The sequence below is a fragment of the Pelecanus crispus genome, chromosome Z, assembly GCF_030463565.1.
Source record: "Pelecanus crispus isolate bPelCri1 chromosome Z, bPelCri1.pri, whole genome shotgun sequence".
In the NCBI taxonomy this organism is placed as follows: domain Eukaryota; kingdom Metazoa; phylum Chordata; class Aves; order Pelecaniformes; family Pelecanidae; genus Pelecanus; species Pelecanus crispus.
Window position 1 is genome coordinate 50,490,879 of NC_134676.1, and position 25,206 is coordinate 50,516,084.

The window sequence follows — 25,206 nt, forward strand, 5'->3', positions numbered from 1 at the left end:
TAAAGAAACTTGAGAGTCTAACTGAGAGTCATTGAAAAGGCAAAACCAATGTGTGTCATAAATCTAAAAGTTAACTGTCCATAGGATATTTCATACACTGTAAGATATCTTCATAAAGTCAAAAAGCAGAGTCCAAATTCCCAGGTTAACCAAGACATTGTTAATACTGTCCTTTGTTTTTACTTGGCGGATCTATAGCAGATCATTAGGCCAGCATTGATACCATTCCTAACATTTAGGCCAACAAAATGTTTGTAAATAACCTTACTACATTCCACAGTTTATTAAGCAATACTTGCAACATTTCATACAATAACTTCTGCCTATATTTGTATTTAAATCATGCTGTGACAGATCAAATTTGAGGGTTAGTAATTCAAAACAAGAATTTAGGATCAAAGAACATTCATATAGTCTATGAAACTGCTAACTTACAGAATTTCTGATTTGCATGCCATGTGAACTTATGTCACTATTTGTAATTTACTTCATGGTGATGTTGAGAACAATGCCTTGAGTTTGATCAGGGTTAGTCACAGACATATCTTTACTGAACCCCCTATACTCAGATAACTTCCAGTCTGTGTGATTGTAGAGTGAGAGCTGAAGGGGTGCAGTGTGATAGTAAGACAGGATGCCAGATTAGGGACTCCGATTCCTGTGCCATGAGACAGAAGGTAACAGTTGCTTAACCTCTGCCTCCCCTTTCTCAGGGTCACAGCTTCATTTTTTATTAAATTAATAACACACAAATAAAAAATTCGAGGCAGTAAGGACTTCCTCTAATTATTAAAGCTACTTTGGTCGCCTGCCTCCAGCTAAGCACTGCATCTAAAGGAAAAAAACAAGAAAACCCTATCCTCATTTCTTAGGCCAGAGCCAGGGAGTTTACACAGAGCAAACCATGCAGTCTGCAGTCACCATATGCCCATATCCTGTATTTGAAAAAGAAAAAACCAAAACCCCCAAAAATCCCACAATAGCCATGAAGCACAGTATGAATATCTCAATTTAAGGTGTGTCATACAAAATACAATGGAATAGCTAAGAAATGACTTGAGCTCAATTAAAAGCTTCCATCATCTTAAAGTCCACTCAGTCTCATTTCTAAAGCGATCTCTGTTTCTAATCTGCAATGAGATCATAAGACCACCCAGACTCGAGACATGAAGGTACATGCCTCATGAGTGGGCTAGCTACAGATTAAAACTTTATGAATCAGAGCCCACAACTATGAGAATACATCATGGGGTTTAGCCAGCAAGCACAAAATACATTTTATCCTTTCCTGTACCTTTTTCCTATTACTGAAACCAGATTTCAGTAGTTTTCAGTACACCTTACTGCGTCACATCAATAGCTGGGGTGAGGAGAAACACACAGAACACTCCCGTAGAAATAACAAAACAAAATGACCTGATCTATGCCAAAACCATTAGTGAATTCTCTAGTCCCAACAAATTTGACAAGATCAACCAAGTAAAATAATCATAGCTATAAAAACATTTTCATGCAGTTTGAGGGCTTCCACAGAGAAAATGCTTATGGAAATTAACTGAGACGTCTCAATTACAGAATACATTAGTAGAGTTCATACCGCCATAAATAGCCACAACAGAATCAATCTATTACCATGTCCCACCAATGCATTAACATTTCAATCTGGAAGTCAAGCTCACTTACACGTACAGCAAATGATTTCTTAAGTTATGCATGATATCACCTAGTAAAGCATGAGTGACTAACGTGGAGGGAGAGACCCCACACCAGGTTTATGCTTCCACTGGATGAAAACTGCTTATCTGACATGTTTGGGCCAAGGAACATCTCCACCAGGTGTGATGATTATTTTAAATGCACATTTCTGTATTTACACAATATAGTATTGTAATATGCTGTGACTCTGACACAGAAAGACGCTCTAGAGAGCTGTATGAAACACACCTCTCCAATTAAAACACTTAAAATTATTTCAGGTCTGCAGTAGTTGCCCCTCTCCCCCTTTAAAAAAAATAACAGCCAGAGTCAGATTCATTTATATGTCCAGAAATATATATCCATGATTTCTTGGTTTTAGCAGAGTTTTGAAATGCAGGGTTTTGATGAGAGAAAACGTAGACAATCTCAAAGCTTTTGGAATTTTGTGCAGCTCAACTTATTTTCCTCCTTTTTGTTGCTAAAATCACTGGCATGCCAGTAGCAGAATTAACGTGCTGCATCTTCTGAATGACTGTAAATGATTCTCCACTAATCATCAGCTAGTCAACCAGTAACCACTAGTTAAAGTGAATCACCATCAAACTGTGTTTCTTATCTTAAGCGAGTTTCTTATCAGAGGCCATCAGCCAGTTACACCCTGGCATGTGTCCACTGATGTGGTCTCCTTGAAGCAATGGAACAGTATTTAAATGCTCTGCTGTATTAAGAACACAAAGTAGTTCACTCTGAAAGCAAATCAAACATTGGGGTTTTTTTGCTGCAGGAGCAGTCAGTTTACATTTACATTAGTGTTTTCGCTTGGATCATGAGCATGCTTTTGAAGCAACTTTGCCAGTCCCCATTTACCATGCTTCAATTTTAATTTCAGAACCATCTTGGAATGTACAAATTTGACTTCTTTTAGGGGAAGCTGAACTGGAAGACTAGCTGATGCACTCCCATTGCTAACAGACATTGAGGCCAATGGACCAGGTGAGCCAGTCTGAAGCAGGCCACAAAAGAATCATAGAATCATTTAGGTTGGAAAAGACCTTTAAAATCATCCAGTCCAACCATTAACCTAACATTACCAAGTCCACCACTAAACCAATTAAGGGTAGAGCAGCCATTTCATGTTTCCTGGCTTGGTGGCTGGATTATTTATAATGAAAGTAAAAACTAGGAATCATTAAGATTGGAAAGGACCTCTAAGATCATCAGTCCAACCATCAACACAACACCACCATGCCCACTAAACCATGTCCCGAAGTGCCACGTCTACCCATTTTTTGAACGCTTCCACGGATGGTGACTCCACCACCTCTTGGGCAGCCTGTTCCAACGCTTCACTACCCTTTCCGTAAAGAAATTTTTCCTAATATCCAATCTAAACCTCCCCTGGCACAGCTTGAGCACATTTCCTCTTGTCCTATCACCAACTACTTGGGAGAAGAGACCAACACCCACCTCACTACAACCTCCTTTTGGGTAGCTGTAGAGAGCGATAAGATCTCCTCTCAGCCTCCTCTTCTCCAGACTAAACAACCCCAGTTCCCTCAGCCACTCCTCATAAGGCCTGTGCTCCAGACCCTTCACCAGCTTTGTTGCCCTTCTCTGGACACGCTCCAGCACCTCAATGTCTTTCTTGTATTGAGGGGCCCAAAACTGGACACAGTATTTGAGGTGTGGCCTCACCAGTGCTGAGTACATGGGGACAATCACCTCCCTGCTCCTGCTGGCCACAGCATTCCTGATACAAGCCAGGATGCTGTTGGTCTTCTTGGCCACCTGGGCACACTGCTGGCTCATGTTCAGCCGGCTGTCAACCAGCACCCCCAGGTCCTTTTTGGCCAGGCAGCTTTCCAGCCACTCTTCCCCACGCCTGCAGCATTGCATGGGGTTGTTGTGACGCAAGTGCAGGACCCAGCACTTGGCCTTGTTAAACCTCATCCAGTTGGCCTCAGCCCATCGGTCCAGCCTGTCCAGGTCCCTCTGCAGGGCCATCCTGCCCTCCAGCAGATTGACACTCCCACCCAGTTTGGTGTCATCTGCAAACTTACTGAGGGCGCACTCAATCCCCTTATCCAGATCGTTGATAAGGATATTAAACAAGGCTGGCCCCAAAGCAGAGCCCTGGGGAACACCGCTCGTGACCAGCTGCCAACTGGACTTAACTCCATTCACCTCTACTCTCTGGGCTTGGCCACCCAACCAGTTTTTTACCCAGCGAAGAGTACAACATCTAATGCACATCATGGTTCCCCAACACCAACTGTTCTGCTCTATTACATAGCTGCTCCTACTAGGATGTGCCATTTCTGTAGACACAGCCTCAGCCACAACCAAAATGACCACTTAGAATGGGTGAAGGGACATGGGGAGCACTGTGAAAAATCACCTCTTTTCAAGGAATGTAACACAGGAGACAGGAGTAGGGGAGCATGCCTGGAAAGATTACAAAGCTTTTACAGAGGACACCATAAACATTAGCTTTGCCAGGATTTTATCGTGAAGTTGTATTTTCTGAGATCCTGTACCTGTAAGAATGCATACAATACCATTGTTCTATAAACAATAAGAATTAACACACAGATTGATTCATCAGTAAATTTAGTACATTTAATTTGAAAGAAGTTGAGAAGCAGCACAATCATCTCTTACTTAAGAAGAAATTAATTGTACCGTTATGCTCATTTCCCTCTGTATCACTTGTGCCTTTCCATGCTTGTTCCTAGTGCAAGTCACATGCCTGAGCTGACAGAGCCCAGCAAAAATGAATTCCTGCTAGCCTTCACACACGCCCCAAACTCCACTTGGCAACATACCATAAATAATTAGCCTTAGAATATATATATACCACTAACCATTGTGGTAATGAGATCTGACTATAAAGGTGATCTATAAAACAACTGCATGTTTATGATGCTAATGCAAAGGACTTCAACATACATGCACCTGAATATTTGTATCATTTAAAGGTTTGTTTTAAAGGTGTTTGATGGAACACATGTATGTCCCAACTCTGGCAGCCTAACCGCAATGAGACCCTATGTCCTGTTTCTGTGTTTCTTGTGGATGTCTTCTTAGTAGGGGAGAAGTACAAGAAAGCTCACATTATGATTAGCTAACTTGTCTGTTATCTTTCTGGTTAGTCTGAGTCAAGTTACTGAAACATTTGGTATCAATCGGCAAAAAAAGTTTAAAATCTGAATTGAAATATTTGACCTTCCCCCCCCCCCCCCCCGCCTCGCCCCAAAGCACTTCCCCTTTATTAAGGGGGGAAGGGGTGGCAAGCAGCACAACAGAGGGGAAATGAGAGGAAAAGACCTGTAAAAGGTTCTTGGAAGTAGAATATGAACTGTCATCATTTAATGGCTTTATTCAGTTTGTTCCCTTGAAAAAAATCAACAGAATTTGGATTGCAAAGTACACACCAGGTAATCTTTACACCACGAAAAGAATAAATAATCTTTAAACAGAAGAGATGCAGGTTTGTGTGTTAAGTGTTTGAGAGGAATGGAAGCAGTCTGAGGACCCATCTCAGAAGCTTTGCTTTGAACATATAACTAGAGGCAATGAAACTGGATCACATTTCAGTTACCATAGTAATGAAGTAAAGAATTGATGTCTCTCTTATTCTTAATCTTCGAGTGATGCTTTGCACCCACACAGAGTAGCATCTCTTTCAAAGTACAAGATCAGAATTCAGAAACCACCAACAGTTGCATCAGACAGAAATTATTTTAACGCTGCAAGTGTCTTGAAACTTTTGAGTTTTAAACTTCTGTTTGAAAAAATTTATTATACCATGTATTCAACCTGCCTTTCAGCAAAGCCACAAGCATTTTACTGAAACACTCTTTTCATAGTTCAAAAAACTACTTATTGCAAGAAATTCAAAACTGTAATTTGTTTCTTTAAACAAATAATTGCCACTGATGGGTCCAGAGGAGTGTAAAATTTCCTTTTTATTTCCCTCCGTTTTTGGCTTGCAGGGAAGAAATGATCTTTTTTGAATGTCAGATTTTGTCCAGAAGCTGGGCTGTGCTTCTTTAGCTCAAGCCAATTCATAGTGATGGCAACAGTTGTGAATTAGACAAGATATCTGCCTGTATATATACATATAAAAAAGTTTTAGAAATTTTTCTCCTTTGCATGGTTATGCATCCCTCTATGCCCTTCATGACAGGCCCTCTCAAAAAAGAAAAAGACATGCAGAGTAACATCAAGGTCTCAAATATATCAGACAATATTTGAGTGATGTCACTTAGATCCTAGCAGGCTGATAATTGATTTTCTGGAAGCTGCTAAAAGTAGAAGTCGCAAGTCAAGTCAAACAGTATCATACAAAGGTATTCCAAAGTCAAGTATCAACCTACGTATGCTGGGGATCAAAAGCAAAGACATCTCTTCTGTTTAGCTGGCAGAATAGCAACTTCTGCTAAACCTACACCAGATTTTTTTGAGATAGCTGCTAGATACATATATTTCACTCAGGCTTGGATTTGGGATAAGTGACACACAGCACTTCAAATGACCCTGCAACACAACAGCCTATGTGGATTTGACCTGCAGAAGGCTCCATCTCAGCCCGGGTCAGCCCCCAAGTCGAAGCAGTATTCTGGGTGCAGATGAGGAATATGCTTTCTAAGCATAAAGCGATACATGGTGGAAACTGAAAAAATTCAGAGGGTATGATAAGTTATTGACATATTGCGAGAATGTACAGCTTCTGAAAACAATGCTTCTTTATTAAAATTCCCGCATATAGCACTTTTCTCCTCCACCTACCATTTAATTTACCTCCACTTTACACACAAGAAAAGCTGGCAACTCTTTTTCCCACACAGCAATGCTCTTTACCCAGCTGTATGTTGTCCTGGCTTTTTGTATCTTAGGATCTCAGTCAAGTAAGCTGTAAGAAACCAGGCAACAGAATACCTGAGGCCCTCAGTGCAAGCCTACCATAGGGAACAAACAGAGCATGTCTACACTAGCAACAAAGTAGTGACAGGGGCAGACCGGAACTTTCCACCTCACATTAAGAATAACAAATTTTGGTATTTAAGTCACAAGTAGTATATCTTTCTTTTCATCATTCTTCTCTAAAACTGACACAGATACAGTTGCTTTTCTATTGAGGAGAACATTTTATTGTTATTTATTACTATCATCAAGCTACCACAAAGCAAGGATAATACTTTCCTACTGCTAACTTTGTAACATTTACCAAAACATTACAAGTGTCATTTTTCATGACTGTGCTTCCATATATATATATATATATATATATAGTTTTGTCTCATTTTATATGCAGTAAAAATACATTGAGGTGCTGGAGCATGTTCAGAGAAGGGCAACAAGGCTGGTGAAGGGTCTGGAGCACAGGCCTTATGAGGAGCGGCTGAGGGAACTGGGATTGTTTAGTGTAGAGAAGAAGGGGCTGAGGGGAGACCTTATCGCTCTCTACAGCTACCTGAGAGGAGGTTGTAGTGAGGTGGGTGTTGGTCTCTTCTCCCAAGTAGTTAGCGATAGAACAAGAGGAAATGGGCTCAAGCTGTGCCAGGGGAGGTTTAGGTTGGAAATTAGGAAAAATTTCTTTACGGAAAGGGTGGTCAAGCATTGGAACAGGCTGCCCAGAGAGGTGGTGGAGTCACCATCACTGGAGGTGTTCAAAAAACGGGTAGATGTGGCACTCTGGGACATGGTTTAGTCTAGTCTACCCTTGATTGGTTTAGTGTGGACTTGGTAATGTTAGGTTAATGGTTGGACTGGATGATCTTAAAGGTCTTTTCCAACCTAAACGATTCTATGATTGCACATAATATATGTATTACATAACACTACATATTAATATATCATATATTGCATTTCAAGGCATTTTTCTGTCACTTCATACTTACCTGTGTTTCAAAAAATGTAGGGCACAGTAAACTAAATTAGAAAGGAAATAGCATACTGATCTGACCTACCTAGTCTAATCTTGTGCAGCATGTTTCCAACTGGATCCAAATCAACATGAAGTGATCCTATATAAAATGGCAAGTGATGCACCTTCCTTTTTTGACACAGTTCATTTTGTCTGTCATTCTATCTGTAGAAGAGGAACTTTAGTTCAAATTTTTCATTATTCCACAAGACTAGCTCTATTATTTTTCATGACGTTATTTTGGCTTCCCTGTTACTTCAATTCAAAATTTATAAGCTTGTTAAAGACTCACATGCAGAAAATCTAAGAAGTGACATTTATTGAGGGATAATCCCTGTGCTTTATAGTCTCCCTTTCTGAATACAATGGTGAGAAACAGGTATTGTATCTTAACTTCAAAACAGCCTTGATACATAATCAGAGAAAAAGAAAACAAGCCACCATGCTTTGGCACCTTATCTGATACAGAGTAAAGGCATCAACTTCCTGAGATTCGTTTTCCAGTCTTGTATCAGCCTCTTCTCTAATTTCAGACTATTTTTTAAAAAAAATAATTCTTTAAAAGGTGTGCAGATTGTGTAAATCAAGGTATTCATAATATTCTACATTAGAGTGGGCTATCGCAGCAGCATTTGAGGCTTCAGTTGGGCCCCATTCACCTGCCAGGATTGCCTTTGAGTCAGCAATGCTTACTGCTGGCTTGCAGGCTCAGTAACCTAGTTAAGACAAAAAATAGTTTTTCCCTTTTCTTAAGTGATTACTTTCATAAAACAGGCTTATGCCTCTTGGCAAGAAGATAACTAAAGAACATTTAATTCCTCTCTGAAGCTTGGTTCAAGACTTAATAATAAATTTACTTGCTAACTCCCTACTGGGAAACTCTCCCTGGTGAACAGAGAAGTGAACGATCCATCTGGATGCTATAAAGAGTTGCTTTGCAGATTGAGGTTCTGTGGTCAGACAATGACCACCTACAATTATTACCTCCAAAAATTTTGCTCTTTTCAAAGCAGAAAGATGACCATGAATTCATAAACACTAGAAAGTTACACAGCTTTTCAACTTTTCTCCACTACATGAGGGTCAGTTTTTCAGACTGCTATCTTGGTCATTAAAACAGCATCAAATACAGTAAGAAGCAATTCACGCTCTACAACAGCTCTTTGCAAGCTTGACAGGATATAACAGCAGGGTAATTTGAACATAATGAAGTATAATAACTTTTAAGCACATCATCTAATCCTTTGCCACAAAAAGATATACAGTCAATACATCTTTCTGTATGAAAACAATCCGAATCCCAAACTCTCCTAAAATAAAATAAGTCCCAGCAGAGCTACCACAACTGCTGTTCTTACGGTAGACAGGACAAATGTAAACAAGTAATATGCTCCTGGTTCTCCTCTGTACCTGCCTCATGCATTTTTTTTTCACAATTAGGAGCTAGTCTGCTCATACATCCAACACTGTATGGATGCACTATCAAGTCAGTAATAGGTAAGTATGTGATTTGCCTTTTTTTTTTTTTTTAACTAGGAACTCTCAGATTTATATGGAGGCTCACAGCTATTGTGTTTGACCTTCTTTCACAAGTAAGCCTCAAACAGCAACCCTTTTTTGGAGAACTTCTGTCACCATTCATTCTAGTGTTAATTTCAGGCTAACTCAATCCAAAATCAAGCTCGTTTAATCTGCTAATTTACTCTCTGGGATCTTCGCCACCAATCAAGATAGGTGTTTCATAACTTTTCCCTGAGGAGAAAGTGATCTATTAAACTTTCCAGTGATATAACTGTTGAAATAGAGCTGTTTTCTAGCTTTGTATTCAAGAACTAAGGCAAAACTTCAAAAGCAGTGCAGGCCAAAGATAAAACCAAGAGAAATCTAAGGAAAAGATTGTATCGAAAACAAGATAGTCAACCATTTCAAGATGGGGGATTTGGATGGTTACAGGAGAAACTGAAAGAGAAAAAAAACACCCTTCACTTTATTTTCCTCTCTGACCTCTCCTACTTTTTATATCTGCTCTGACAAGAGCACCAGCAGCAAAGAAGTCTCTATACTATGTGCCACCCTGCTGATCCTCCACACGCTAACGCACAGGAAGAGCTAGATACTTGCTCAGAATAGGAAGTATCAGATCACCCTGTAGAAGTGGCTTTCTGTCCTCCCACATACATGCTGTTCTGCTCCTAAAATAGTCTGATGTGCACAGGATGGCTGTGTAGCTCTCAAGACAAGCTGTGGTCTGAGTGATATGTCTGGGTTCCCAATATTGACCCATCAAAATTACCCAGAAAGGTCTTAAAGAGTGTCTTTCATCAAACCCTACATAAAGGGGCTGCAGGGGCAAGGGTGTCCCTTGTATTTGTTTTTGTGCATCGTGTGTGTAAGACACATTTCTCCACACTTTCCTGCCTAATTAGGAACCTAGAGAGTCATGTTAAAAACAACAAAAAGCATGTACATGTATAAAGCTGGAATACGAATACACTCCACCTCCAGCAACTGGATCATTATGTAGCAAACCAGTATGGTGAAACCAATAGCTGGATGTACAGGATCATCATATAGCCAGTATGATATTTTTGAAGAAGAAAAGGCTGCACACCTCCCAAACATTTCCCTGAACATTGCGATAGTCTCAATTCTTTTTCAGCTTATTAAACCCATGAGCTTACACTGCCTATTCCAACATCTATACAATCTGCAAGGAGTATATGAAAGCTGATGAAATTAAAGGGACACCATCCACAGTAATGTTAAAATTCCAGTCAGGCACTAGCATATGTTTAAAGCTTTAACATTTCATTTAATTTTTGAACCATAAAGTGACACTCACTACACTGAAGTGCGGGAGACCACATACTCTCTGAAGAAGCAAGGATGAAGAACTAGACCTTTTAAGTTTCAAACGCCTTTTGTCAAGAGGTCTACCATACAGAAGAAACACAGAGAAGCACAACTAAGACAATATGCAAGGTAAATTAAAATGCTAGCCACTCCCTCCAAAATACAATATTTCAGTGACAGATTTATTTTAAAGCAGTAACATGTGGTTTCTAATGCCAACGTAATGATGTTCTGACCAACGCTGTGATCTTCATCAACTGTGAAACACCAAAGCTGCTACCATTACTAACACATTTTTCTCAGTCCCTTATGAGGGCAGTTTCTCGTAGATTCCCTGAAGAGTCTTGATTGCTTATGGATCTTACAAACTACAGCCAGAACAGAAGCAGAAGGAAACCAGCACAGGTTTTCATGCCAGCAGTTCAGCAACGGAGGTTAAGTGGGAGGCCTTCCGCGCACTCAGCTTGCATCAAGTTTTCCAAAAAATCCAGGGTGCTACCTGACTTCTCTAGCTAAAGTAGAGTTAGGAAATTGAGACAAAGGATTGAAAAGAGGTAAGTTTTTAAATTCTCTAAGCTGTTGTAATTAGAATCTAATAAATTGATTATCAAATGTACACTGGATTTAGCCTTTAAGCAAAATCACTTGGCATTTACTGACTCAAGTGGCAAAAAAAGAATAAGCAAATGCGATAGCTTTCTGAACTCCCAAGCAACGGAACTATCAGTTCTGTTTGTATTTAGAAAAAGACAAAAGTAAAGGGAAAATAAAAGAATCTAAAATGGCAGAGAAGCTGACTTTATCAAATCTTCCAGCCTGATTTTAAGTACAACTTCACAAATTAATCTATTTCGTAAATGAATACCTCAAACTGGATTGCATATTATTATCTCAAACAGCTCCTTTGCTTTTAGCAAATTCAGCACCTTCTTGAATCTTTTGAAGTGTATGCTTTTTGATCTGTTTACACAATATTCCATTCTATTAAGATGGTGTTAGTCATCACATGACAAAACTGGCAATTGTAGCCTATGTTTTCTAAATAAACAGGAAAATTTGCCAGATGAGGTCAAATGACTCTGAAAGACAATAGGTCTTTTAAGAAACTTGTTTAGCTGACATATTAAAGCGACCTTGTTCCTTTCCAGATGCTTAAACCAACTTTAAGTCACATAGTAAATCAGAATCCATTCCTTAGTATAGATAGTAAGTACTGTCCTTTTCAAAATACACATTAGCACAATTTTACACAACATTTACAACTGGTAATTTGACTGTCATATTATACTATGAACTAACTTCTCTTTCCATAAGTTTACTTTCATTACTTTCAGTGATTAACATAATTTAAAAACCAAACCCGTCATCTAACATAATGATACTGGTTTTCTACTATAGCAACCATACTTCTTTAATGTCTTTAGACAGACTATGCAGTCTGATTGTAAAGTAACAGGTAATTCATCAATGATAAGGACAGCAGGGTGTGATGAAAGGAACAAGTCTGTGATACTGACTTGTGGTATCTCAGCAAAAATCAGAACTTAGCATTTAACATAATACTCTTTTCTTACAGTTGCCAAGCTGTGTAACTTCCAATACATTAGCTGTTGCTTGGAACAAGTGCTTATTACCAGCCCACTCAGCTGGAATCAAAGTATATCACTGCACCTTTTGGAGTGAATCCAGAGCTGTGACACACTTAAGGGACAAAAACTCTGCTGCACATGGTACAGAAGGAGAGGTTGAAAGAGTGGGTTTGTTCACCATTAAGAAGAGACATCTGCTTGTGGTCTTAATGGTCTTCCACTACCTAACAGGAATGTACAGAAAACAGATGGACTTGGAGGTGCACAGTGATAATATGAGATGGCACAACTTTTAAGTTGCAACATAGAAAATACTGATTAAATGGAAAAAAAAAAAGTGTTATGTAGGTGGTCAAACACGGGACCAAGAACCCAATGAATCTGAATCCCTGGAGATCCCCACACCACAAGTGGACATGGCCCTGCGAAATCCACTCTAGTTGGTTCTGCTTTGAGTAGGTGCATTGCACTAGATGGCATCCAGAGGTTTCTTGTCACCTAGATTATTTTCCAAGTCTCTAACTTCATCTGGCGATGAACAGGAAGAATATAGAGTGGACTGGAACTGGCTTTGCTGTAACACAGATGCAGTATATTCTCTCCAGTGATCAAAATCATAATGTTAAAAGATACAGATTAAACAAATGATGTAAAGATACACCGCAATACAAACTTTCTGGAAATTTCTAATAGCTTCTTAAAAAAAAAAACCAACCCTCCTAAAGTCCTGATAACAAAACAGCAAACTGCATCATGTTGAGCTCTCCTTCCTTTTACTCACTGACCTTTTCCAGCAAGAATACAGGAAATACTTGAAAGGTCATCTGGCATGACGAAAGCTGTAGTTCTCTAGAGGACGCGTGTCAGGATTACAAGAAGTAGCCCCTTCTGCTCTGCTAAATGAATGTCAGACCACCCCCTCCACCCCCCCCCCCAGCTACAGCATGAACAAAAGCTTCAGGTGTCCTTAAATACACTGCATATTGAAATTCTTTTGTTAAGAAATTGTATTTCATGCTTGCATGTCCTGTAGTAAGACTTCCTAGAGCTAGCTGGCTAATATAAATGGGTTTGTTATGTCCTGTGTATGCAGGTGTCTCCACATATTTGCATCTATATGGAAACATACATGTTGCATAAGATACATTACATACAGGCCTTCTGTATTCCTATGTACTCTCTGTATAATATTCTAAATCAGAATGATATGAAAATACTAAACTCCATTACAGAAAAATACAAGAGCAAAAAATAAACTGAAATATTACCTCCAAACAGGTAATAACTACTGCCAGATACAGGATCTTCAGTCTCACTCACCACACAAAACCAGTAAATTATTAAGTCTAGCACTTTCTCTGGACCAGCTAGTTAAAACATCTACTGCTCTGAAGATAATAGCTCTAAACACATTGTCATATGTGCTCTCAAGCAGCAGTTTGGTACTGCACACTGTGAATCCCCTTCAACTACGACAACAAATCAGGGCACTTGGTATTTTCAGAAAACCTCTGCATTCAACTCATAGTAATTCCCTTAGTGGGAGAAAATGGATCTTCAGGAGTTATGGCACTGATATTTTTTTAGCAGTAGGATTCATGGGTCGAAGCTCTAGTACTTGTGCTGTAGGCAAAACCAAATCCACAATATTTAATAATAATATCCTCAAGAGTCAAACAAACATGGACACAGTGAATTCATCAGCTTTTAAATACCTCTGTGAATGTCATCTTAGAAGCTTGACATTAGTTTGCCCAAATAGCAGCAGCTACTTGTTTGTTTATATACATATGCAACAAAATACCTAAATATTCAACTGGTTTTCTAGTGGTGTACTGTACTACTATTTAGTGAAATTTTATCAAAATGAACTTGCTCTGACTGAAGCTACTTTCTTTTTTTTGTACAAATCCTTTTTTAAGGGAAGTAATCCCATTACAGTTTTGTGTGTGTCAGGTCCATGAGACACACTCATGACTGCTGACCTTTCTGGCAATCATCTTCCCATTGGCATTTCCTTGTTAAGTTATTTGTCATCTGTGTGAACTCATTATCTCTGGGTTCTCCTTGTTGCTCGAAAGATATCCTCACCAGTTACCTCACCAGCCTATGAGTGCTGTCACATGGCCTCGGGTATCCTGTTTTGCAGTGGGGAGAAACATTCATAAACATGGAATCACGAATTTGCTTCAGTGGCCATCTCACTTCTTGCTCCTGTGAGGACTTCTGCAAAGCTCCCAAATTTGACTGTCAGTGCTGGAAATCTGTTCATCTAGTTCATTTAGGTAAGTCACTGGAATAAGTACATCCTAAAATACATTATTATGTAGTCTGTCTTTGCTTGCTCTTGAAACATCAAAGCAAAAAGGAGTTATAACCCACACAAGGGAAGCAGGAACAGCCTCCCATGTTCTTCCCATACTATGAAAAATAGTCACGCATTTGAAAGGTGATCCTACTAGTGGATGTGGAAATGATGGCATTATACACACACACAAAAAAAAGACAATACAACAAGCATCCAAGACAATTAAGCAATGGATGCCCAAGTAGATATTTTAGGGGTGCTTAGATGCTGAGCCCCCACATAGCACAGCTAGAAGCATCTCTGGAAGAGTACTTTACCAGCAGCTCTTTAGAAATGTTCAAATCAACAGCTATGCTCAGACTTCTGAGCTTTCTGCTCAGCTTTTGACATATTCAGAATAGTACTTGACACAGAGCAGCAACACAAAAGCCTGTACCCAAAGTGTGGCAAATACCCCCAAAAGATGGAAGGGAAGTTGTTCGGGAGCTAATTAAGAAGTCCCAACAGAAGCATGGGGGCAAAGGAAGAGCAACATGGCATGCCATTACAAATCCGTAGGCTTGAATCACAGACAATGAAGAAAAAAGGCCACTGTGAGAGAAAACTTCTAGTCAAGCACTGTATTCCTACCTATTTCAGTTCAACAAGGAACATTAAAAGGAAGTCCTTTCAAGGAGTGTTCTGCTTTCCCTGGCAAAAGAAAGGAATCCTTGCTGCCTTGTCCAACCTCCTACCAAAAGGAAAACACCAGTTCCAAGCATGTACAGGCACTTTTGCATAGTCTAGCTGAGGCATGCCACAATTCCACAGATCTTGAGTGTAAACAATCATTAGCTATTTAAATTTCATCCAGTCAGAAAGTGCCCCATATTCCCAATTTATTTGTCAAATTCTACTCTTCTAAATATAGCTTTGTTGAAAAGAAGTATTTAGGAGCAGCAGCAATAGCTCCTTACTGTTCCAGCAGCTGCACTAAGACGACACACAAATTTTGTTGAAGACAAAGTCTCGGGTACATTCAGTATTCAGAATTTACTGCTAGACTCACAACTAGGATCCACAACACATCACACGATCCTTTTTAGACGCAGTGCTGACTTCTTATAATGTTCAGAAAAGTCTTTCTACTTATTAATCCATTTCCATGGCAAGCCTATCCCTCCTTGTCTCGCAGGTCTTCTACACTAAGTTATAGATGATAAATTTATTACTGTGAGAGCAGAATTTCTATTATTGTATCACTGTGTCTCCTACTTACACACTTTTTGACGCCATTCCTTCAGCCTAGTACTGGCAATTCTGAAGTTGGATCCACTGTAGAAATCCAGGAAATGCAGTAGCTTTCTTAGTGTGTCAGATCTACTGGTCTTGTCAGAATAAGCCCATATTCTTAAGACAGGAAGAATAGGAAAGCATGGTTCTTTAACAGTCAGTAAAACAGGGGGAGTTTTGGCATTGCAACACTGAGCACCATGGAGATCTCTCAGACTCCGCCAGGTTCTTGCATTATTGGCACCTTCAGGGCAACTGCCTCCCAGTTCCACAAGTGTAGTCAACTTCTATCAAAAACAAGATATAGCCAACATCAGCTGTTGGCTACAGATTTACAGTCACTGGCAGTTAAAAAATCAGAATGAAGGGGAAAAAAAAGCAATAAACATACAGAAGAAAACCAGGTTTTCTAAAGACCTGCAGGCTGGGAATTTCTAAACTGGATGCATAACAATAAATGTAGGTTATTTATAGTAAATATTTTTCCTTTTACTCTTCAGCAAATGGAACCTATGATACCTAGAAAACCAGGTATGCAACTCCATCTTCCCAACAACCAGAGCTATAAACACAGAATTGAATAGTAATTGTTGGTAGGAAAATATCTATTGTTCCTAAATTAAAGAAAAAAACCCAACAACTAAGCTAAAACACTACTACCACCACTATGTTTCATAGCCCAAGTGTCAGGTACCCTGCACCAATATACAGGTCTTTGGTGGGCTCTGGCAGCTATGCCAATAAAATGAGTTGGTTTTGAACAGCTGGCTGACCAGCATGACAATTGCCAAATTCTGATCATATCAGATTATTTTAACAGTTCCCTATGCCACAGTGTCATCAGGCTACATACCACTCAGAAACATGCTTCCATGATGAAGGCATAGAATTTGCAAGAAGTTCAATTTCTTCTCAGATTTGCTGCATGGTTTCTATGCCTCAACCTTGTTTTGCCATTTCACCAAGTTTCCCTGAAGTTCTGTGAAGATTCATGGGCACAGGCATTACAGTCGCTGCCTACAACTGCTGTCCTGGACAGAAATTGCCACTTACACGCTTCTCAATAGCTTCAAAGTTTTACACTAAGGAGAGCTGCATACTACATCAAAATAATTTAGGACAAGAAGAGATGCATCAACATGAAAGGTCTCACTTTTAACAGGCAGAATCTGATTTGTCTACCATGGAATTTGTAAAACACCAGTTGTCACTTTATAGTTACCCTACACAGAGCTTCTCAGAGCCTCTTTAACCTTTCACTTCAGATGTCTGGAAATAGCGCATTTACAGCCCACCACATACTTCTCAGGAGCCCTCCCTGCCTCTGCTCCTTGCTCTGCTCTATTACAGTAACTTCAACCTCTGGTCCCCTAAAGGTATCAGTCAACTTTGTCATTTGACAGCCAACCTGGCAGGTATTTTACCTAAATGCTGCTGGTTTTAATTACTGGAAAGAAAAACTGATTTACAAGTTACCTCAATAAAAGATCCCACAGGCTGCATGGCTAGAAGACAATACAGTAGCATTAAGAAATCCTGCCACTTTAAGCTTCTGGCTGTTTCCTCACCTTTCTTTGTCCTAAATCATCTGTAGCAGCTATGTTAAAATCCCTCCTGAAGACAGGGAATTGCTACAGCTCTTCAGAAGCTTAAAAAGCTAGCCTTCATAAAAACAATGTATATTTGGTTTAGGCTCCAACTGCTTTTATGCAAAGTCAAACGTTACAGCTTCAGAAGTGACCCTAGTTTTCTCTATAATGTAATTCTAGACAATTTTAAAAATAATTTCTTAAGCATCGAAGAGTTAATTTTGCCATATTATACTGAAAATGCACATACATTTTAAGTACACTTTATGAATCCAATATTCTTTCAAACTCAAGGGCAAACATAAATTTCTCCACCAAGAACAGCACAAAGGGGTTTTGTTTTCCAGCTGCAAAGCTAAAAAAAGTCGGGAAGCAGAATGATGCATGTGTTATTGAGACATTCGACATCCCCTCTTTGGGATCACTCAGGAAAAAATTGAGAAACCCAAACCTTTCTGCCCTTCCCAATTGTTTCCCTGCATGCTTCATTTTCAGACCACTCTTCTGTGTTCTGAGATTGTATAGTTAGAGTTCATTTTTGTTTAAGAAACTAAAACAAGTAAACTTGCATAAAACACAATCTAAAACTTAGTATGGCTGTTCATCTGGGGAACAGTAGCAGCATGAACCATACTACAGTTAGTGCATCCTGCAGCATGTCTTGCCTTACTCATTGCAAACGTGCCTGCTATGTTTGGTCATGAAAAATACATTTTCAGTGATATTCAGCCCTGCAATCCCTGCAGAGACAACATTCTAAGAGCCTAAGTTGAATTCTATTCCTTCTTGGGCATGACCAAATTATTTACTAAATTCCAGTGAGCTGAAGCAAAGGGATTACTTGCAGAAAACTTACTGTACCAGTGTGGGAAAAAGATTCAGCTTGACTCTCTGAACCCAGAGTGAGTTTGTAGACCTGGCAACTGGAAGTTTTACTTATTTTCAAAAGCGGTTCCTTGTAAGAGTCCATCACTTGATGTGTATTTTATTGACCAGCAAACAACTATATGGTAAACGAGGTTTTCGAGTTGTATTTCAGAGCATGCTTCGAAGGGCAAGTATTGCCTGTCCTTTTACATAAAAAATACAAGGACAACAAAACCAAATAAAATCCTCTCATTCCCTTAATGATTTTTCTTTCTTTTCACTGGGTAATAATGTGAGCTGACTAATTCTGGAACACTAAATTACATAAGTTATGTAACTTAAGGTACTGTAGAGTACCCGTATCACTTTTCCTCTTGTATAAAGTAGGGATAGATCAGACTGATGTAAGCTCTTCCGTTCACTCTGACTAAACAGAAATTAGTATTTACAGTGGTGTCAAGTTCACAAGAGAGTGAGCAAGAGACAAAAGATATTGCAGAATGTCATTTTGGTGACATGAAGCATGCTACCAGCAGCATAAAAGGAGACTAATTTTACTGTCTTCAAAGTATGATCAAGATGCCCTCACATTTGTAAAATATTATGGCAGATGTTACAAAGCCATTATTTTGCACGAGTATTGTGCACTTCAGAAACTCCTCTTGTATTATAATCTCTTTAGATATGGAAAAGCTGTTTACAATGAACATAAAGTAAAAACATCCGTTTCAAAATCTAGCTAGAATAAATTTTTGCCTTAACATTTAAGCTGTGCTGCCTTCAAAAAAATCATGCTGCTTATACACACACCCCATAAAAATCTACTACTAAACATCCAAGAGTTTTGTGGTTTTTGTTATTTGGTAGTGCCTTTCCTCAGAGGATCTCAGCACAGTTAGCAGGATCCCAGGCAAGCACTAGGGAAAAATACTCTGGCAGTTGGTTTTTGCTGTAATTCAGCAGATTATTTCATACACGCACCAAAAAAAAAACCAACCCCCCCCCCCCCAAAAAAAAACCCCAAAACAAAACACCGAAATCCAACCCACCATCCAAAACATACTTCACAAGTCAGAGAAAGCAGGAACTAGTTTGTATGCCTTTGCTATGCAGAAAAACAGTAAGTGTTGCAGCCTGCTGAAAACCTCATAATCTACATGTCTTTAACCAGTAAATCAACTAACACACATGTATCTTCACACATCAGTCAGTTTCTTGCCAAATTTTAATCTCTGTGTTTATGTATTAAAATGTGTAAGTTTCCTCTTCATCATCTTCTATGTGCAGGAATATTACTCTCCTTTTATAATGGAAATGTGGCATTTTATTCCTGAATTAAAACGAGCAGCTGAACCTCACTGACCTGAGATATGTGTGTATATTTTATTTCTTTAGGGGTAGGGCCATACAAGGAGTCCTTGATTACATCCTTTCTAGTCTTCCAGCAGTCAGTTTAATCCACACTGCTTTCACTTCAATCACCTCTTCCCCCTCATACTCACTACTGGTAGCAGCCCAGCATTGGTTGCATAGTGTTTTACAGATTTGCACTGTCTTTGTGGTTAGCTTAGAGAAAAGTTAATATCCACATAGCATAATGGTCTTAGAAATCTTTGACAGGTTTTAAAATAGTTTTTAAAAGCAATAATTAAGTAGCCCCAGTTCTCTCTCACATTTAAGTCCTGTTTCTTTATCCTCTGAAGTACACAACATTGCAGTTATTTCTTTCCTCCCCCAAATCTTCCTTTCTTTGCATTACACACTGAAGAGTAATTTAATTTTCAAAGCTTAATTCTGATGTTAAAAAAAGAAATAATACATTTCATATTTTTCTATGGGGAATAAAAGGCCCTGTAGGCTCTTTTGCCTGCTATTCTGTAGATCAGCACGCCTATTCTTGTGTTGGCATTTCTTCCCCTCTTTACAAGTTCAGCAATGCCAAGCTGCTACCACAAACGCAAGCAATCCAGTACGTTACATACACGCACACACACCTATGCATGTCTGTGTCTGCATAACCTAGCAGATTTGTTTGAAATATCTTCCTAACAGGATTTATTGCCCCATTTTAACAGTAATCTACTATTTAACCATCATCCTAAAGCCTAGGAATTAAATGCTTTTTAAGTAACTGGAGTACGGAAAGCTGTATTTAAAGTAATATTTGTTTCAAACAGAGTTAAATAACATGTCTTATTAATTTCACTCAAGTCTTTCAAGAAATTTACCTGAAGTGGATTTGGCTTGGAAGCCCCCTATGTTTAGAGGAACTTGGTGAGTCATAAGACTTATTTCCTTTTATAAATAACAGACTCCCTGACACACAACTTCAGTTCCCAGTTGAACATAGCCAAGTGTGCTTTCTTTATATAATTTAATTTCTGATAGCATCAGTTTTTCAGTTCAAAAAACTGATAAAGCACCCCAAAAGGCAAGTTTTATGCAAATATACATAATGAGGTAAAGATTAATAACTACAATTTATGCAACTGTCTTTTTGAAAACCCTGATGTGACATCACCTCTAAAATTCTATCATTCTGGCATAATTCCCAATTAACATCTATGCATCAATCCTATTGAAGTCTCTTCGTCCATTTTATTCGAATCCAATTCATTTTTCTCTACCCACCACATCATCCCATATGCCCCAAACAATTTTCCTACTCTTTCCTCATTTCAGGTCAGAGGCTCTGAAGCCCCCAATGGACTACCATACAGCTCCCGAAGTAACCTGCCTGACACCTTCCAGCTGTAAAACAAGGATAGCAATGCTGACGTCTCAAATGAGTCAGGTATGAGCTGCAAAGAAAACTGAACTCAAAATCAGTGGCATAACTTGGGAGTTTCAGGGGAGGCAAGATTTTAACCTGTGCTTAAAGCAGTCTGAGGCCAGAATAAGAGACTGCCACAAATTTCCAGACCTGTGCTCAGCTGTCACCACAGTCACTGTCCATCAGAAATGTTTTTGGGTTTTAAGGAAGTAGAAGAATTTAAAAGGTCACAGTTTCTTTTAACAAGTGAAACTACAAAGTTCTGTGCTGCACCACATCCCCCCTGAGAGACAAACGTAAAATGGAGGGAAGGCAGCCTCTGATAAGCGACAGTATTTCCTGCTGTGCACCGTGATGAGATGAGCTCTGCACCTCTGCTCCAGAGGTGGAGAGCTCCAGCTGGCCAATACCACCATGTTAGAGCAGTAGAGCGTGAAGTGCCACACTATGCCAGCAAGAAGTGCTGGCCTGGGCAAGCTTAGAAGACAAATCACGATTTGGTCCCAATTTATTTCTTGATCTCCAGGGATAAGGCAGCTGCATACCAGCTTGAAACTATCTTATGCAGGTCAGAAACACCTAAACCATAATGCAGGCCTGCCAAAGATACGGCAAAATTAAAATATTCTGGTTTGAGAGCATCCCAGTACCAAAAGATACAAACTATGAACTGGGCAGTCCTTTATGATAAACCATCAAGCAGAACACAAAAGATAGTTACGTTCACACTGAAAAAACAGTCATACCACAAGCAAGAGAAAAAAACAATTATGAAGACCCTGTGCCTGCTGAAAACGGCATATTATAAACCCACACTATTTTCTGAGACTGAATGAGCTGAATTTACAATTGCAAGAAGAGAGATAATGTAGCTTAAAACTATTTAAAAAAATTCCATGCAAGCCTCTCCCTTTTGATACCATGTCACTCTCAGAGCATGACATGTCAACAAATCACTCGGTGTCACACATTTATTTGAGGGAGAAAACACAAAGAGAGATGGTATCTTTCCTCAGCTACAGTAGACTACAGCTCTCTTGAGGGTACACCCAAGTAGCTAAAAAACCCTCTAAAATTATTTGAAAAACAAAAGTGAAACTGGTTAAGTTCAGAGGGGCAGTACTTCCCTGAATCTGCATCAGAGTGCAGTTTTTAATCCCCAACCTCCACTCCTCTATTCTCCTCACTCCATGGCAGGATATTAACCCAGAATTACACAAGTCAGCATTTTAGAGTGATCAGCTGAACCATTCTGAAGATGAAAGTGAGAAAATCATTGCAAGTGGTTACATATTAAAGTCTATGGCTTAATGGGTACCTTATAATTTCAGGACCTCTGAGAATACATTAAGAATAGCTATAATATAATTCAACATGAACTTTGATATTGTGCATGTCTCACTCATAAGTAAGAGTCATGACAGGAACTGCAGAGCCAAAGTTTGAGGAACAGTCTGAAAAAGGAAAACTTTCGTCATTGTGAAATGTTCATGTTGGGAATTAAAAATGTAAGTGCAGACAGAGATCTTTAAAATAGCCATTTAAAATTTTGTGAGTTGTATATTGGTCTTAAGAATTATCTCCAACAGAGTATCTCAGATCCATTACAGAAAAGTTACAATAAAACTACAGTAAGCTAGCAGCAGAGGAAGCTTCTACTCTCAATACTCCCTTTCATACCAAAACCAGTTAAAGGTAAAAGGCTGAACACTTAGCTTCAGGGCAATGACAGACTTCTCTATTCACTAACACACAGCACACTTCCAGAGTCAGTGAAAGTGCACATCTCTCAGACTATGTCCAAGTTACCTCTGCCTTTAGGTGTTGGCAAGTAAATGCCCCTAAACGCCCCCTACATGCTTGCTCATCTCCCCTGTTCCGACATGAAAAGCAAAACACGGGAAAATAGCTGAACTGCCAAGCATTAAAATTAAGGCACACCGAAAATATCAGGGCTTTACAGCTTGAACAACAACAACAACAAAAAATTACAAAAATTGCACTGGATTTGTTAATTTCAGAAATGCTTTAGCACAGTCTCTAAGGGTGGCTGCAAAACTATCAACTTTTGCTAGGCAGTATCAACTATTTCTTGTGGCAGCTCCTTTTGTCAGTGACTCATACTGGGTTTTGCTCTTTAAGATGTCATCTCACTGAAAAATTTGGAGATTGAAAAGAACCAAGCAATTCAAGGGCTCTAACACTGCTGTGCAGATCAGCAATGAGTGCAATCTGCTTCTTCCCTATGTTTAAGCATAAAGCCTGAGCTCTGTAGAGCCTGTAGACAATTAAAAGCATATTACATCCTTCTTCAAATATGTTGATAATGGCAAGACACATTCTCATCAACAGAAACCTGGCATAATTCTTGTTTCCACCCCCCCAAAGAGCTATTTTCCATCCCATCAATTAGTATTACATTAAATAAATAGCATCAATACAGCTAACTAAGAGCCCCTAAAAATTTCACAGCCATAATAAAGGATCACAAAATATTCAGTTCATTTTCATTCAGGTGTGTCTACATAATACAAAGTACTGCCTTTTTTGTTTTCTTTGTAAACATTTTAATACTTGAACATCACAACAGTTATTTTAAGATGTGGGGGGGCTAATTTAAAGGTAAAAAAGAAAAGTAAAGCAGCTCTATCAGGCTGAAAGCAGCACAAAGAGATCAAGTTTGAAAAATAAAAGCCAAGCATTTTGCTGCTTATTTAACTCTGTCCCCTTTGATAAGGTGTTCCCTCAGGCTACTTCTATACCAGCACTGAATAGGAAAAAGAAGGAATTTGAAACATCTGAACTGGCAGCTCAATATGTAACAGTATGACAACTCTGAAATCTGAGGGTGCTCTGGAGTTGTCACCTTTCACATCTGAGTCTTTCATAGGCTTACTGAATGTTGGAGGCTGATAAAATTTAATGAGTAAGAGAGCCTGAGTTTTAGTCATCTCAAGCCAGAAGGTGCACTTGCACAGTACTGCTGTACTGAACAGGGAGCCTGGCCCAGTACTTCTTCAGTAGCAAACACCTGATTTACTGTGCATGCCTACTGAGGGCAATTTATTCTGCATTTGTTATGCATATTGAATACTTCATTATCTTCACTGTGCTCAAGTTTTTAAGAGTTGCAGTGGTAGATGTATCCTTAGCTATATCTATGACTCCTTCTCTAGGAAAAAAGCTAGAGTTGACAATATTAATCAACGGTTAATTTCCTTAAGTAACCAGAGTCAAGATCATTTATGTCTTCTGTAGCATTCAGTTCAGTTGGAAAATACAGAAGTATGTGCAAGGCTTTTTCTGCCTGTATTTTATGAAGGGCGTCCCCACTCTAAAATACAGATCCATCAATCCTCTTTCATACACCAAAAAAGACACGAAGGACATTTCACCTTCTAAACCACTTTAAACATTAATGGCATAGCATGCAGCAAAACTGTAATAGCCCTTTGACAAAATGGAAATCATCTGAACAAGAGACAAGTAACAAAACAGAAACTAACTAGAGAAGGAAGTTCAGAGCAAGAAGGAGGAGATCACAGTTTATTCTTTTATAGCAGAACAGTAATTTTTACTGCAACGTCAAAGGAAACTGAAGAGCTCAGCTGTACTGGGCAGTGGCCCAGGCCAGGTGGGAGTGCACCAGATGATGACCAAAGGCTTCTCAGACCAAAAATTAACTTTGCAAGTTAAAAATGGACAGAACACACACAAAAAAAACAGTGGAGGAAAAGAACAGATTCCTGGTGTAGGCGATGAGCTCAGCCTAAGAAAGAAACCATGGACATGTTCTCTGAAAACCTGCAAGATAGAAGGCTCTCTAAACTTCTGTTACCAAGCAATGCATCTGGCAGTAGGGATTTGGCAGAGTTTACTGAAAAATAGCAGTGGATGGGATGATAGCACATAGGAAGCACGGGAAGAAAGACTCATCTTGTCACTGGGAAATGCAAGATCAGCTTACAGAACCTATAAGGGTATCAGTGGGAGGTGTAAGAAACCTGGTGCAATCACAGAAAGTGCTACTCCTCTCAAAATAAAAAAGGGTTTGGGTCAGATCATAACAGATTTAATTCAGGCTATTTAAACAGCCAAGAAAACCTGAACATATCACCTCCTTGGTATCATGAAAACAGATGTGAAAGTGACTAGCTGTCTGAAGTCTTCATTGTGGTAAAATATATTATCAATCCAAATTTGACAGGAGAAGACTGGGAGCCGATACGAGAACAACTCATATTGGCTTCTGTTTGCATTCTACTGTGGTAAAGACCTCAGGCTATCAAGAAGCAAGACCTAAGCCACCATCAGGAACATGCTTCCTT

At 39.2% G+C, this 25,206-nt stretch overlaps 1 protein-coding gene across 7 annotated transcripts in view; it reads right to left on the minus strand.

Annotated features, from left to right (window-relative positions):
• Positions 1–25,206, minus strand: part of LOC104036471 (CDC42 small effector protein 2) — a 107,641-nt gene that overhangs the window by 7,763 nt on the left and 74,672 nt on the right. The gene's annotated exons all lie outside the window — the stretch shown is intronic.